Source organism: Caloenas nicobarica, chromosome 6 (genome assembly GCF_036013445.1).
Source record: "Caloenas nicobarica isolate bCalNic1 chromosome 6, bCalNic1.hap1, whole genome shotgun sequence".
NCBI classification, from domain to species: domain Eukaryota; kingdom Metazoa; phylum Chordata; class Aves; order Columbiformes; family Columbidae; genus Caloenas; species Caloenas nicobarica.
The window spans coordinates 6,522,956-6,539,434 of NC_088250.1; the positions used below are offsets into that span (position 1 = coordinate 6,522,956).

Consider the following 16,479-nt stretch of genomic DNA (forward strand, 5'->3'; position numbering starts at 1 on the left):
AAACCACGCCTGCGATGATCTCGGCTCAGCATCATGCTGCCTGCATTGAGCACAGGTTGGACTAGGGACCTCCAGAGGTCTCTCCTGGCCAAAATATCACTGATGGTGTCAACAAATCCACTGCAGAGGGTGCCTGGGACATCCGTGGTGGGAAAGGCTGCCCCGCTTCTTGGCCAGACACCTTTGCTGCACAGCCACATCAGGAATTTTCCACAGCCTTTGTACAGGTAATCAGTCACGCCATCCCCAAGCAAGCTGATGGTCTGTGCATAAGGTTATGCAACTGGTTTTTAAAAGCTTTACTGTAAAATGCAAGGTATATGGGAGGCCAAAGGGCAGGTAAACCCGCTCGTGCATGAGGAAATTTAACCGGCGTTGCTTTTATTATGCCTAGTCCAGAATAACTGCCCATGCAGGCATGCTTTTCTTAGAGCAAGGGTTTAGTCTGATGCACCTGATGTGATCTCTCCGATGGGGAGGTGTTGAGCAGAGGCGTGAGATGTGTCTGAGCACAGGGCTGCAGCCCTTCTCGGGTGAGAGAAGATCTCCCCGTGCAGATGCACGTGCACATGAGAAGGTTTTGCTCTTTGGTGTCTGCTGTCACCTCAGACCACCTTGGAAACCACGCAGCTTTCCTGCAGAATGGAGCAGTTTGGACATCGCTCTAAGTTCACGGGTGCAAGCTTGCTGGACATTGAATCTGGCAGAGGGCGACCACATCTCTCCAGCTTTGCACTAGGTGCTGCCATTAGTTCTGCTTTGAGTTATGCGTTTTTCTGCTGGGTGTTTTTTGATAAGTGCACCTCTCCTGGTGCTCCACGGTTGAAGCCAGGGGTCCTCTGCTCTGGGGTCACTGCACCCCAATGCCAGATATGAACCTTGAAGGCTCTCTACACCGCCAAATGTGAGGGGAAATGGAAAAAAGAGTGAAGCACAAGAATTACATTGCCTGCTTCTCTGTAAATACTTGGTGCCCTCACTCTTCCCATCACTTGCCAGGAAGTCCTGAACTGCTTTCAAACTTTATTTTTAACAGAAAAGGTGAGAGACTGCCACAAATAGCATTCTTCCTGCCCATGGGCATATAAGCCGGGGAGGAAATATTTGCTTGCTGACCCACAGCCAGCAACATCTGGGCTTTTCCAGAGGAAGCTGACAAGGTTTGCCAAGGAGACCTTGGGCAGATGTTCTGCTGATTCAGGAAATGTTTTATGGACACTTGCAGAGCCTGAGCTATCACAGGGTTAAGCAACAGCTAAAAAACACTGGGAAAATGTTAGTGTCACTTATATCAGCTAAAGAGCTGTTGAGACGGCAAAGCGGTTATTAGATTTGTCCCTAACATTTATTAAGTTTGTGTGTGTCTCTGAGATGTTCTTGCTGCTTCTCTGTGCATCTTTGGACGTGTCAGCTATACCAAGGCATTTCCAATTATCCCGTCACCTACCAGATAAGGCAGTTTCAAATAGGGTTTTAAATTTCTTTCGGGAGGAGGGAGGGTGGTGGGGAGAGGCAGCTCAACAATCCTGTATTTTAAATGGGCTTTGAATAGCAAATGCAAACTCTGGAAGCCAAAGGAGAGCACACACACATGCGTGTGCATGCCAACACCACTCTGGGCAGTCAACACTCCATCATACCTTCCTGCCCTACCTTTGACATTTCTTCTTGGGCTCTGCAGCAAGTTTTGCAGACAAAGAAGAAAAAGGTAAATCTGGGACCCTTTCAGGGCTGTGGTGTGGTGCTTTTTTTGTATAGTGGCTGGGGTTTGGTTTTTTGTGTGTTTGCGGTAGTGCAACAAGTGGGCAATAACATTGGCTTTTTGTGCAGAATTTCACTAGGATTTCTCCTGCGTGTGCCCTCCTTACTTCCCCAGGCTCGTAGGCTTTGCCATGTGCAGAAATGAGGACGGGAAGGTGCATGCAGCTCTGTTTTGCTGACCTCTGTCTTGGGTGATTTGGGGTTTCCAGCTTGCTTAAGGAGTTCAGAAGTGCCTGAGGCTGGATTTCAAAAGGCATTTAATTTCTAACAGGCAGGTGAACTTGGTGCTTAACTTCCAGTGGGATCTAACTAACCAGCCCAAGTGCTTTTACAGTTCTCACTGGGCGCTTATCTATACCTTTAGGTAGAGCAATACGGGACGGGGGAGAAATGTGGCTTTTAATATCTTGTGAGTCATGGCAAGGCATGCCTGTGCTGCGGGCGAGCAGCTGTTGCATGGCAGAGACAGACCCAGGCGACTTTTAAACGCTCCCACACCACCAGCCGTCTGGCCAGGACCAGCCCAGGTGAACCTACCCTGCTCCCACAGCATTGGGGAGCGATGCACGGGAACATCCCGCAATCCAAAGCCTAGCAGACTGGCCTCAGGCTATTTAAAAAAAAAAAAGTGTGTGTGTGTGTATATATATATACATATATATATATATATATATATACACACACCAGTCTTTAGTTTGCCCTCCTAGTGAATGTGGGAATGCCAGGGGCTGAACTCAATGGAGGTGCAAACCTGCGGGGTTCGCTGGGAGCTGCTGCAATCGGCAGCAAAAATATTCAGCTGACCAACTACGACAAGAATGAGCAGGTTTGAATTACAGCAGGAAGGATTTTAGTCAGGCATCAGGAAACACTTTCTACCAGTAGGAAAAGTGAAGCGCCAGCTACAGGGAATAGCTCTGAAAGGGAAAGCGGGATGTGCCTGGTGCGGTGGTGAGGTTAGTCATGGCATGAAGAGATTGATGTGCAGCTGCGGCTGAGCTCAACCCCGCCGACGGGCTCTGAAGTAGTTCTGTGTGTATCCTAAAATCAGTGTTACTTGGCACGAGGAGCCTGGATGGGCTGCTGTGCCTCCTACAGAAAAGAACAGAAAGTTTCCTGGATGGGGATGGGGTTGGGGATGGAGATAGGGATGGATGGCACCGGGAACTGGGATGGCAATGGGACACAAAAGCGCGACTGTAAGGCCTGGGGGAGCACAGCTCAGTTCCCAGCTTTGCTGCGCTTCCCACGTGAGCCAAGCAAACCCCTCGGCATCGCTGCACATCCTTTGCCCATCTCCACACTGGCGTTCTGGGCGCTGCCCTCCCTTGCATTGTCGTTGTACGTCAAATGAGCTGTTTAAAGCCTGTAGCAAAAAAGCCTTACAGAGATATTTGGTATTATTATTCCTGATGGTGTGGACTCCGGGGTGACCGATTATCATATTTCCCTGTGATCAAAATGTTGGCGGTTATCATAAAAGATGCTTTAGGGTTTAAGACAGATACAGACTCTTTTAACACCATTTATTTCTGAAGAATCTTTACTCTCTCATGACAGCTGGTTTTTTGAGTCATGAGCTGGTTGCAATTACTTTGCCTCTGTAATTCCATCTTCCTCACACTCTTCCTGGCTTCAGAGCTGCTGGAGGATGGTCACCTGTGTGGAGCTGTGCATGAATATTGGATCCCAGCTGCAGGCAAGGCTAGGAGGAAGTGAACATGGAATATTTCAATTTAAAGTGTGTTTATTGTGCATTCTGTCACTGATTTGATGTAAAAAAATTTGCATGCAAATGACAGCAGATTTGCATCTCTCCTTTCATTGACTGCAGATGTTGAAAAAAATATATTTGAAGGGTTGGTTGTTTTTTGGGCTTTTTTTTTTTTTAAGCTTTCAAAACAGCTTAGGGGAGATTTTTGGTGGCTATCCTTTTAACGCATCTATGTAAATATGCTGACCTCTCCTGAAAACAGCAGGCTGACACCAGGGCATTTACACAGAGGTGTTCGCTGTAGCACTCTGCGGTCTTTGCCTTGCTGAGATTTCCAGCATCATTTTGGAAAGATGTGGTGCTGACACCCTTGGACGCACAACTGTGCCTCTCATAAAAATGGACTGTCACATGGAAACACATAGAAGGATTTTTCTGAGTACCGTGAGGATGCTACTTGTCTTTTATAATGGTTATAACAGGCTGAAGTAAATTCTAAGCAAGGCTCTAAGCAACCAGGAGACATTCAGAGAGTTTTGGAGGCATCTTCTTCCATTGACAGCAGCAGGCACCAAGATCAAGGCAGCCTTGGGCACCAGTGGACCAGTGAACCTCTCCTGATCTCCTGAGTGACAAGTCGAAAATTTAGCCTCTTGTTTTACTCGATTTATTCGTCACCTGGGCTTCAACCGCTGTGAGGGAATCAAGGACTTTCTCCCCTGTCAAGGTATTTTTTGACCAGGGAAGCCAGAAAAATGACCAAAGGGTAAAAAAAATGAACCAACCAAAAAAAAACCAGACCAAAAACCAAGCAACCAGAAAAACCCACCACAACCATCAAAAGTAAACAGGAACAAGGCAGATAATGAGCCAAGCTTTGCTGAGGTTGATGCGACTCTACAAAAAATTGGCAAAAAAGTTACTCTACTAAAGCTGCCAGGTTTAAATAAGATGCTATCTGTGTAGAGGTGTTTTTTTTTTAATGTTAGCTCCGCATCTGTTTCCAGCTAAGAGATATAAATAGATTTATACCTTTCTCTCTATGTATACGGTTTTATATATAGGTGTGAGTGTGCATTAAGTGTATGCACGTGTCTGTGTATATAAAATATGCACACTAGCTTGATAGAGCCATCTATCTATCAAGTTATTGGCCTATCTTGTGCTCATTTGAGAAAGGGTTTAAAAGGAATTGCCTAAATACATAATACATGCTGGGTTTTTTTTCTTTTTAAGAGATGAGTCAAGTCAAATGCTATGATATAAATTTTTAATACCCCTATGACCTGATTTTTTTTTTTTTTTTTTTTTTTTTCCTCTCGTGCAAGGAAGTTAACAATATGAAATGTCTTTCTGTTGTCTCTAATCATGGGCTGATTTGATAAGCTGTAATTATTATTCATATTTGAGATCTGCAGCTAGGGAAATGCAGGAGGTGTGGGGACCATTGAGATATTTAGGTTTATTATTATTTATTACGGCTATGAATAAAAGAATAATGATTTCAGAGATTCTGCCAAGTAGTTCAGGCTGCAAATTTAACCCATTTAAAAACTGTTTTGATCCATTTCCATCTGATGGGTTCTGGGTCTCTTTAATCACATTTTTTGGCTCCTTACTCCATTGGAGGGGTTGGGAGACTGTAGGAAACGGAAGGAATGATTTTTGTAGGCCCTACCAAAATGCATTGTGTTTGTTCTTTGACCTTGGGCACTGTGTCTCCTTAGGAACACTGGAAGAAGACTGTGTAAGGAGTAGTCACGTCACAGCTGCTGTTGTGGTTATTTCCATTCATCATCTTACCAGGTACAGCACTGAGGAGTGTGGTGAGCAGAGAGCGAGCTGTGACCCCCATTATTATGGATATCCAGGGCTTTACAAGTGTCTTGGCAAAAGAGAAGGGGTTTGTTAGGTGAGAAACAGCAAACAGCATCTCAAAGTCAAGAGCAATATGTGTTGTGTTCATTTCAGCACTGGTCCTCGTGTCCAAACCCATAAATCTTTGGCCATCTGGGAAGTGTCAGTGTCCTTGAAAATGTCCTAGTGGCTGCACAGAGTTAGATTGAACATCTTGAAGGCTGTTTTTTAAGCCTCTGAGATGTGTATGCAAAAATGATGATGCATGTAAGATGGATGCTTAGCAAGGCGCTGGGGGTGGTGGAGAACAGGTCAGTCGATTATGATTTAGAGAAAGGAGAAAGTGGAGAAGACAGACCCTGTCTTACTGAAGGGGCTTTGCTGTAAATACGGAGACATTTTCATTGATGATGGACTGAGGGAGGGAGTGGTGGAGGTCACCTCATCCTGGGTCAGGTTTGGTGTGCACCACTGCAGAGCCCTTCGTTGCACGCTCTTTTGCACTAGAGAGGTATCTTTCAGATCTGGAAACAGTGTGGCACCATCCAAGGAGCAAAACAAATGTGTTTGTAGGCTACTGATTCGTCTTTCAAGTGATGTGAGTGCTTTGGGCTGCTCTACTTTGACATCTGTGGGTGTATGGATGCAAATACATAGCTTATTTGTTCCTCTTACCCTCGTGGACTCAGAGCCAGAACTACCTTCAGTCATTACTCTCTCCTGTCTCTGTAAGTATAGACTGTCCTTGAAAGAGAAACAAACGCATCTAAGTAACATCCCTTCTGAAAAATGTGGGTGTAGATTCCAGGAAAAGATGCTTTCATGAAACTCATGGTTGTAGGAGGCTTAGCCGCGTGTTGGCCAGAAACAGCAGAAGGAAGAGAGCTGCAGCCAGAGGCCATGGCTTGAAAAACACATGATTGATTGCAAGCCTGAAACATTACTCTGTGGAAGGAAGAAAACCAGCGGGATGCTGGCGGGGAACAGCGGAGGTCAGCTCCTGAGCACCTGCCTTGGCAGGCGCTGGTGTCTCTTGCAGAAACTCCAGTACCCACTTTCTACCCAAACGTCTGTTGGTTGGTAGAAGTTTTGAAGATGGTAATAAGGGGCTGGGAGGGCCAGTAAGATTTTAGGGAGTGATGCTGAAGGTTGGTAAGAAAAGCTATGGCGTTTTGGTGCCGTTTTCCCTGTTCTCATTTTCCTGAAGTTGGATCTTTTCTGTAATGTACTCAGAGGCAAGGAATTCATCTTAGAACATAAAGTACACGTATCTCTCCCAAACAACCACATTTTAAATGAAATCAGAGTCCCCTTATGTTGCATCTTTACACCTCTCCATCTTCAAGTGTTTTGCGTGTTAAAGGAGAACTTGAATTTAAGATCGTCCACACTAATATGACCTCCAACAAATTATGGGTCCTGGCTCCCTCTTTTCCACTGAAGGCTGTACCAGACTTCATGTCTGCTAACTCTCTAGTCCTTCCATGTTTTCCCATCCACCTTTTTATGCTGCAGATTCAGTATCTTTTCCTTCCTTTCTTCTGCCAGTGCGGAAGTTTGAAGACACGAGCCACAACATATGCCATTGTCTCTTCCTAGAGATGAACAAAGTATATTGTTATACTCCAAATGTAGTACTTTTTTTCCCCTGTTGAATGTTTTCTTACTGCATAGACCAACCATCTGTTTCTCTTTCTCTCTTCCATCATTCAATTCTTTGCATGTTATTCAAATTAATTATCAATTAAGAACTGGAAAGACTGGATAATCAAATTACAGAATGGTAAGATGGCCAAAGTAACACAGCACCTTATTAAAAGCCTCCAGATATTTAATAAGACAATAAATTCCTGATCTTTTGTTCTAAAGATGAACCTTCAGCCCAATAATTGAAAACAGAGTGACATGTATCTCTTCTTGGTCATTTATTTATGAACATAGGAAATGACATTGACTAACCCCCTCTCCATTCCAGATTTCAGATTGCAATCTTCTCCTCTCAGATGTCAAACTAACCCAGATAATAAAACAGCTTGAGTCTCAAGACATTCCCCAGAGAGGTAAGAAAGTTCTCTGTTGGTTTGGTTTGGTTTGTTGGTTTTTTTTGTGCTAAAGTGAATCTGGTTTATAAGGCATGAAATTAGCTGTCCTTTAGCTCTGTGGTTATCCTGAGAAGAGGAGGAGGGTTTGTTTTTGGGGTGAAGGCGGAGCAGCAGCAGTGGCTGCTGTGCCCTTGGGCAGCCGTAGGAGCGTGCAGTTGGACCGTCTTCCAACTCCCCTCCGTCGAGCCGTGCTCAGAGAGGGAAATTTATGAGGCTTGGCAGCAGGGCTGGCACGCAGGGAGTGCCCGGGGAATATGAGGATGGAGGAGAGCTGATTGTGCCCTGTGCGAAACCCAAGCGGTTCTGGCTCTGACCATCTGTACAGTCTGATGTGCCTAAACCTTTCCCGCAGTAATTCCTCTGGCTGCTTGGCCTCCTCGTGGAGATATCGCCACATCACGTGCTTGCAAAGGTAGTGGCTCATCCTCAGCCGTGAAAGCAGAGACTACCCAAAATGCAGGGCTGGAAAGGGCTGGATGAGATCACGTCGTCTGGCCACAAGCCCCAGGAGATCAAATCCACCTACCTACTCCTGGTGACCAGGCTGTCACCTCTAATAATTTGGTAGCCTTCTTTGTCAATTGCGATTTTACTGATGGGACTTGAGGGCAGCTTTGCAACTGTACTATACAGATGTCCTGTAAGTCTCCTTTGCCCTGGAGAACCATCCTAGTTAGTTGGGACCCTCAGGGCTGCAGCAGCCAAGAGTAAAGTTGTGTAATTAACACAAATGGTCGTCGCCATTTCGTGCGGTTCGTGACAACAACTCATTTGCTTCAATATTATCCCCATCCTTTTTCTTTCCTTCCTCCATCACTCCTCCCCCCCCCCCACGCCCCCAACCCAAATTTGTCAGAGCCTCGTAGCCATCGCAGCCTGCAAAGCATCCTCTTCACATTCTCCTAACACAATTGCACATAATTAAGCGGTACATTTACATGTCAGACTAAACCCACTGTCCAAGCTGCTCGTTCTGCTTTGTGCAGCGCTGTGCCAGGCGTCCTCCAGAAAGGATGCAAATCACGGCACAGAAAACATATTAAGAGTGGCATGCAAGATCTGTGCCCACTTTGCCCATTGTGTCAAGAAAACAGAAATGCTTGTCAAAATAGCAGCTCGAGTAGGAGCTCATGGCTTCTGGAGGAATAAAAGAACCATGTTGGCAAGCACAGGACTAGACAGGCAGATGTCCTTCTCTCCACCCACTAGAATTTTATTGGCAATTGAGTTAACAACCTCTTTGCATATGAAAGTAATGGAGAGGCACTGCTGCGGCCTCGCTGGCAGGAGACTTGGCTGCAAAACCAGTGAGACATTTGACAAGGAAGCAATATGTTAGCAACATCCCTTCATCCGTGTTATCAGGGCCAAATTGCCACGGCACTTGCAGCCATGTGGAGGCATTAGATGCAAAGTGTTAGACGCCCTGCCATTCTTCCTCGTCATTTTCTCCTTTCTCTTATCCCTTTTTCAGAGCACCCTGGTCCTAACGCTTCTCTTCAAGTGGCTGTGGAGCCAATACTGCCTTGTGCTGCTGTATATCCTTAGAAAACAGGCTGCCAGGTGCTGAACACCCACATTTTGAAATGATGGCTCATGGTAAAAAATGTATCTAGGATTTTTTTGTTTGTTTTTCGTTTGTGGGTGGCCCCTCCCTCCTGCTTCCATGCCCCCCCCCCCCCCCCCATTTTTTTTCTTTTTTTCCTTTAGAAACAATTACGTTTTCAAATTTTTCTTTAAGAGGTCACATTTCTGAGCTGATGAATGGGAAGAATACAGACTGGGAGAGCCTCTCTCCCCATTGAATCCTTACAACAGAATTTGAACCCCACAGCGGTTGTCCCCATACTCTTTAGATTTGCAGACTCGAGAGCATCTGCAGTGGAAAAGCAGACTTCCCGGTAGCAGGCTGACAATAACCTTGCAGTGATGAGCTATGTTTTATGGGTCTCTGGAAACTGTTATGTATCCAGTGGATTCCCTGCCATAGAGAAATCCAGAGTGATCTGAACGAGCAGAGAATTGTAATCAAGTCAGCAGTCTCTGGTTGTCTAGGGGGACCCTTCATGGCTGCAGCCTGCAGCAGAAGCTCTGCCCTTGTGTTTACCAGGGAAAGAGGGAGGGAGTATTGTAGGAAATCTGCCCAGTCTCCCACCCAGCTATTGAGCCCTCCCTCAAAAACTGAGCCAAACAATGCAGCAACAGAATTGTTTTCTCACCAGCTTCTTCCTGTGGTTGTTCTGTGATTCTGTGATTCCCAGTCTCTTTTAAGGCTCATTGGGTTTAATAAGCCATTGCAAACTGATGGGGTTACAGTCTGCTGTCTGTACAGCTTGGAGGTGAACAGCTCTCCCATTAAGTATCAAGGGGTTATGGAAAATTCCTGTATGGAGCTGAAGAGTGAAATTATGGCAGGAAAGATGGAGGCATCCCGCTACCTCTGTAAAGGTGCTCCTGAACGTAGCAGATGGACAGCGTAATTACATGCGATCTGTCTGTGTGCAGGCAGGGAGGTGTGTTGAGGCAATGCATGGTGTGGCCCCTTGTGAAGATCTTGGCATTTCTGGACTGCTGGGTTTTGGTGATCAGCTGGCTTCCCTGTGCACAGCCCCTCTAGCTGCTGCTGCAGGCAAAGAACTCGTTCATCTCTAGGCTGGCATTGTATCTCGTCGTGTTTTCCTTTTTCTGCTCCCTCATGCCTTCTTCCCAAGCATCGCTTTTTAAGACATATCATCAGTGCTGCTCTGGTTTCTACCATACAGCATACAAGCAGACCCACTGCTGCTTCAGGCTGTTGGTCAATGCACAACACATCCCAGGCTGTAACACATACAAGCTCCTCATCTTACTGTCTTCACTACGGAGATGGCCACTGAAGCCATCCTGTTTTAATAGATAGGGAAGGGTACAGCTGTGCTGCATGCAATGTTTCTCACAGCCCAGCTTGTCTTCCATCTGTTATCATCTCAAGCCTGAGCTCTGACTCTGCTAACCTTGTGTTTAAAGCCTCCTCTTCCCTCAGGGTCAGCAGCATGCTGGCATGCCACGGCAAGCCGAGCTCTTTGTGCCACTGCAGTGCGTAAGCTGAAGATGCAACCCAGGGTTCCTCCACGCTGCTCTCCTCACAGGTTTTCCCAGTTTGCCTGCCAGCCCCGGGTGGGACAGTGCATCTTCCCTGCCTCTTTCCTGCTCCACAGCCCCTCTTTGACTTGTTGAATCATTGCTCCAACCCTGAGAGACACCTAGGTCACAACGCTCATTTTGCAAGGATGCGAAAGCAAGCTTTGCTCATCATGTCAGGTGCCCCGGGTGAGTTTAAGCATCACCTTTGCAGTGATGCTGGGGACAAATTGGCTGGTGGAAGGGTTGTCTATCCAGAGTCCTCTCCCTGACATCTTGTGGAATTAGCTTTACCATAATCACAAAGGTACTGAATCTAGAAATCCTGCTGAAAAATCCCACCTGATAATTTGTTTCTGCCTTCTCCAGAAATGGCCACAGACTTGTCTCTTTTGCAAGGTTGCTGCTCTAGTCCAGTGTCAGAAGCCCCTTGATTTCTCCTTCGTTGGAGGAAAGAAGCGCTGAAAGCCCTGTTAGGCTCTGAGTCGAGCAAGAAAACACAGGCAGTGCTGCAGTGGGTCATGCCCAGGGCTGGAATCTGGAGATCACGAGACTGCAGGAATCAATCCAGATGTGTTCTGGCAAAGTTTATGGCAGGTCCCACCCTTCTGCGGTTGCCAGTGAATGAGTTCCCAAACACTGCTGCTCGCTCCAGCTCTGATGGATGGCAGAAGAGCTTCCCCAGGTATCTGACTGGTGTTCCTACGTGAGCCATGCTGTCCACCTGGATGCTTTCTTCAGGGTTAATGGGAGAATGTTTCTGGCTTCCCGTGCCACATGTTGCTCTGTGTGGAAAAACACCTGCTGAATTTTAGGACCAGAGACGGTGCCCCTTGAGCTGCTGGTGAAGCTACCCCAATGCATCGCATAGCCATGTATGTCTACCACTGCAACACATGCCCTAGGTACTTCTCCAGGGTAAAAAGTGCTACCATAGTTTCACATTTTCGCTTTGTGTTTTCTTATTCTGTGCAGTACTCAACAGAGCATGTACATATTTGCTGTTGTGTTTCTCTTGTGTTGTCATGGACATTTCCAGTCTGGCATCCAAGAGCGTAGGACCAGACATGCAGAGCACAATTCTGCTTCTTTTTCTGATATATAAATTGCAGTCATGACCTGAAATACTCTGTCATCCCTCAGCAAAGAGACACCGAGTTGCTTACCTGCAGATGCTCTCAAAACAAGGCTGGAAAGGGACCATCAGAGACATTCCCGCTGCTATGCATGTTAACACGTTTCTGCCTCAGGCTGGAAAGGAAATAATCATTTACTTTAAACCTCCAGACGACTGTAGAGCACCAGGACCAGACTTAACTGCAGAAGCTATGGCTTTCCCTGGTCTGTGGCAAATATATAGCTGGCTTCTACAGCTGCAGCCTGGCTTTTGGGGTATGTTTAAGGAAAGTGCTGCAGGAGGAGGGGGCACTGAACGGGTGAGGAATAGGATTTCATCTGAGACTAGAGCAGCTACCTGGGGGGAATTTGTGCTGGAACCTAATGAGGGAGAACATTCGCTCTTTGTATTTTCCCCTGCAGATGAGGTCCTTAGAGAGGACTGTGTGATTCTCTGCTTTCTCTCAATGGCTTTCCATCAGTGAAACATCTGTTAAGTGTCTGGAGAGGCTTCCTCGTGGTGCGGGTCTGTGGTAGAAGCTGAAGCGTGGGGCCATTTCCCAAAAATTTGGCTCCTGCTACGTTTCTGTGAGTCCATGCAGCTGTGTGGGTGACCTTGAACACATGAATCAACAGACACGCTGGTGGCTGCCCACACCTGCAGAGACCTGAAGCGCTGGCACCAGGAGCTATGATGTGAAGATGAAGAGGTCCTTCTTTGCACAGGTACACCTCGTCCATGCAGGATCTGCCGCAGGATCTGCCACAGGATCTGTAGGAGGACACACTGGTGAGCAGGGACCATTATATCTATTTAATCTCACCCAGATATTCCTAATGGCATCAATGAGACTACAATGAGTTCTCACCTCTGGAAGAACTGACCCATATTGGCTGTGTCAACTGTCCCCAAATGTTGGTTGTTTAGAAAGTTTTTGGATGCCAGACTTTGGCTCTAAAGTCACTTCAGTGGTTTTTAAACTGACATCTTCTCTCTATGGTTTGGAGGGGTTATCTAAACATGGCACGTTGTCATTCTGCCAGCATGCTTAAACATGGAATGGCCAAAGTAAGGGAACACAGAAAGGTCATTTGAGCACATCTGCTCTAGGATTTGGAGCACCTGCCTCTGGTCTCTCCTGTTATTACCTTAGTTCTTTGCAATGCTGCTTTTCACAGTACAGACCACATCGTGCAACACAAGTGTTTGGAAGTTTGCCGTTGACTTCCCATAACCAGTCAACCCAAAAAACAAGCAAGGCAACCTCATTTTCCACTTCCTATCCTTCCATCACAAAGCAGTGCACCTCCTAATGGTCTGAAATCAACCAGAGCCTCCCATCAGCTCCTGAAAGCAACAGCTCTTAGAGCATTCAGCAATGCTTTGTTCAATCATAATATCAGAAAAAATGCATAAAACAATGAAAAAAAAAAAAAAAAAACCAAACCTGCAGGGTCCTCACTGTTGTCTGAAAAAGAAAGTTGTTGCTGTCATACAAAGCCATGCTCTCCATGCACTTTTCTGCATTCAATTTTCTGCTTGACAATTTATTCCAAGTACCAAAGGCTCAGGTCTTTCCTGATAATTCCTTCTGGTCAGGGAATAAGCATCTTCTCTCACTGATTGTGGGTCACTTCTCTCATGCAAAGCTTGACTGAGACATGCATGTCAAGGTCAGAAATGAGGCTGAGCTTGTATTGTTCATCTAAAAAAACACACCAAGCAGTAGGAAAAAAGAGATAATAACATGTCTTTAAAATGGACATGGGTAATATGCCTTTTGTCATGAGTAATTATGATGTAAAGAAAAGTCAACTGTAGCATTCTAATGCATAAATTGCTCATTAGTTGTTAGGTTTTTATATTTTTGCTGGAAAGGGATGGAGATACTTAGATGGAAAGTGGCCTCTTTGAAAGGGTGGGAAGATTAAAGGTTTAGAAAGAGGAGGGTGAATATGGTGTGACTGGAGCATTCCTACCAAAATAAAGCACACAATTATCAACAGGACCCATGCAGATCTTTGGTCAAGAACAGCTTTGCGCTAACAGCAGCTGACTTCAAAGTGCTCGGAGGTGGCGTGGCTGCAAAGTGTTTTGGCCTCTGGGGCTGTAAAAACCCAGGGTCTGCCAGTTCACTCATCTGCTGCTTGCAAGACTGCAAAAAGGATCTTGAAGAATCATCACCTGCCTTGCAAATTATCCAGTACTGATGTGTTTGCTAGGTGGGGTTTGTTTGGTTTTTTTTCCCTGCTTTTGAGCTTTCACCTCTGCAAGCTGATCCACAGTCATTTCCAATGACAAGCATCCCCCCTGCAAAAGCACACACCAGGCTTTCCGTGTCAAATCAGTGATAAAGCTCTCGGGGAAACAATTTCCTCCGTGACATTTGTAAAGGGAAATTCTGCCTGGAAGGAAGCACTGGCAGGGTGAGTTCCTGCACGGCCCCGAACGCAATGAGCCGTTTAAATTGCTTGATGCAGTGGGCAGGCCCATCACAACCATCCTAGAGGGGAGGAAATGGCATTTCAGAAATACTTATCTTTTTTAAAATACACTTTTCTTTTTTTCTTTTTTCTTACACAGAATGATGTGTCTGATGGACTCTGAACAGAGCGTGGGCTGAACTCCATCCTCCTTCATCCCAGAGGCATCCTCACTCCCGTTCCCTCCACCTCCACACCTGATGCCAAGCACATTGGGAAGAAGGTCCATCCCGGAGCACACCAGCATACACCCTGAAACTGGCTAGCAAGCTGGAGAGACTACTGATGAGCTGCATAAGTGCTTCCCTTCCGTTCCTGCCCAAGATTTGAGGCTCCATCTCCCTGTCCTAGCCAAGCGGAGATTCAAGAGGCAGAAGAGGATCTCCACTGGTCTCTCCCATGCTGCTGAACCCCCTGAACCACGAGTGCCTGTGATGGCAGAGTGAGCAAGCCACACTCCGCACATCTGAGCGAGGCAACAGAAATAACGTGGCCTGTGGGAACAAGCTGCCTCACCCCACGGGCTGACAACACGTGTTCTGGTGTTACCCCAATGCCTGGTCCAGCTGCAAGCCCAGACTTGCTTTGCTTAACACGCTGTGAGCAGGCGTGTCTGCCACCCATGAGGGCCCGTTGGTATTAGATCTAGCTTTGTGATCTTCAACAGTGAGAAACGAAGATCATGTGCTGCCTGTACCATCCAGTTTATGACCTAATGATGCAAGAGAGAAAGTACTGTGAAGGTAATTTAAAGCACATGAAGTCCTGAGGCTCTTCTGAGCCAAATCTACATAGCTCATCGCTGGAATGACTACAGAAGGAAACTCCTTGTGTTGAGCCATGAGATGCAGCAGATCGTATCCCTACCTGCCAGGGATAATTTACTGGGCATCAGCAAAGCACGGGACTGCTCTTGCAAAGCCATCGACCACCCCTGTGGTATTTTTCTTGAGTACTGCAATGCTACAGTTTCTGGTTGAATGACACAACAGAAAATAAGGGAAGGTAAGATGTGTGTTTCTTGGAGAACTTTGTCTGCACTTTGTCAGCTGATGGTCAAGCTTCGCTCTCTCTGAAATATAAATACTCTGTTCATTGATGCTTTTTGTCCCCAAACTGTCTTAAAGGTGAAGCAAACAATGGTTTGTGAAAGTCGGTTTTCCATATGGAACAGCAAGTCCTAGTGAGGATGATGCTTAATTGTCTTTCAAACACACTTCTCACATTAGCCAGCAGAGATTTCTGAGACAGTGACACTCTGGACATGTACTGACCGTGTACGCCATGGGCTGTGCTGATTGTCAGTGGGCACCACGTCCTGGATGCTGCTGCTTCTGCTGGTGGGATGCTACAAAGGTGAGAAAAGAGAAAACTCCGTGTCAGATTGTGTCATTCCAACTTGAGGGCAGCGGCCAGCTGGAGAGGTACGTAATGCCTTCGCTCCAGTCAAACTGCCAGCGTGGGTAAAGCATTAGACACATGGCTAGGGGGCTGGACCTCAGCCACAGTTGATACCACGCATTTTCAACCCAAGAAACACGTGTTGCCATGCAGTGGGGTGGTGCGTGCTGCTGGGGAGATGTTGCTCTGCATCCACAGCCCATTGCAGCCGTTGGGATGGTCCTGGGAAACGGGGGGATCCTGGAGCATCGCCAGGCTGCAGAGCTGCTGCCACAGCATGTCCCATGGGTCGTATCTTCTGCCTCTTTGATCTCCCTCTGACCTTTGCTGTTACAGCGGGGAAAGCTGATCCTATTGATTTTATGTGGATTATGATTTTCTGTAGATTGCCCTGAAACCTGCTAATTGTGCGCACAGCTATTTATAGTGTCTCAGAGTGGGAGTCAGAAATTTTTTGATGGTGCGAGAGGTTGTCTGCACACACATTCGTGGAGCTGACATTTCTATATTTTCTCTTAAGTGATGGTAAGAGACATTTCAAAGCAGACATTTTCTATCCGGTTTGAAAGGTGTCTGAAATTTTCTGCCTTCTTTCAAAAGAAAAGACTGGCATGCTCACGGCAGTCCTGGTTAGTTGGGTTATACAGTGATGGCCACACCACCTCGACTGGCTCTTAGCAGCTTGACTGAAATGTAGTTACTAAACCAAGCAGCTAAAGCCACATCTTGTGCTAAAAAATGCATTTGTGCCTCTGCATTTGTTCCTTGCATGTCCCATATAGGGTTTGCGTGTCTTCTTGCCTTCACTGAGAGAGGAAGTAAAAATAATATTAAGCGCATTTAATAATTGAAAACTTGGAAAAATAAAAATCAAGGTTTTATTAGAGATATTGCTACAGGATTCTGTATCTTCCCACTCTGGTC

At 46.3% G+C, this 16,479-nt stretch overlaps 1 long non-coding RNA gene across 1 annotated transcript; it reads left to right on the top strand.

Moving 5' to 3' along the window:
* The first annotated feature begins 1,609 nt into the window (after nucleotides 1-1,609).
* LOC135990564 (uncharacterized) lies at nucleotides 1,610-15,509 on the top strand. The gene is made up of 3 exons (XR_010606434.1): nucleotides 1,610-1,708; nucleotides 7,308-7,392; nucleotides 14,255-15,509. It is a non-coding gene; the product is annotated as an uncharacterized LOC135990564 (long non-coding RNA).
* Nucleotides 15,510-16,479: the final 970 nt, after the last annotated feature.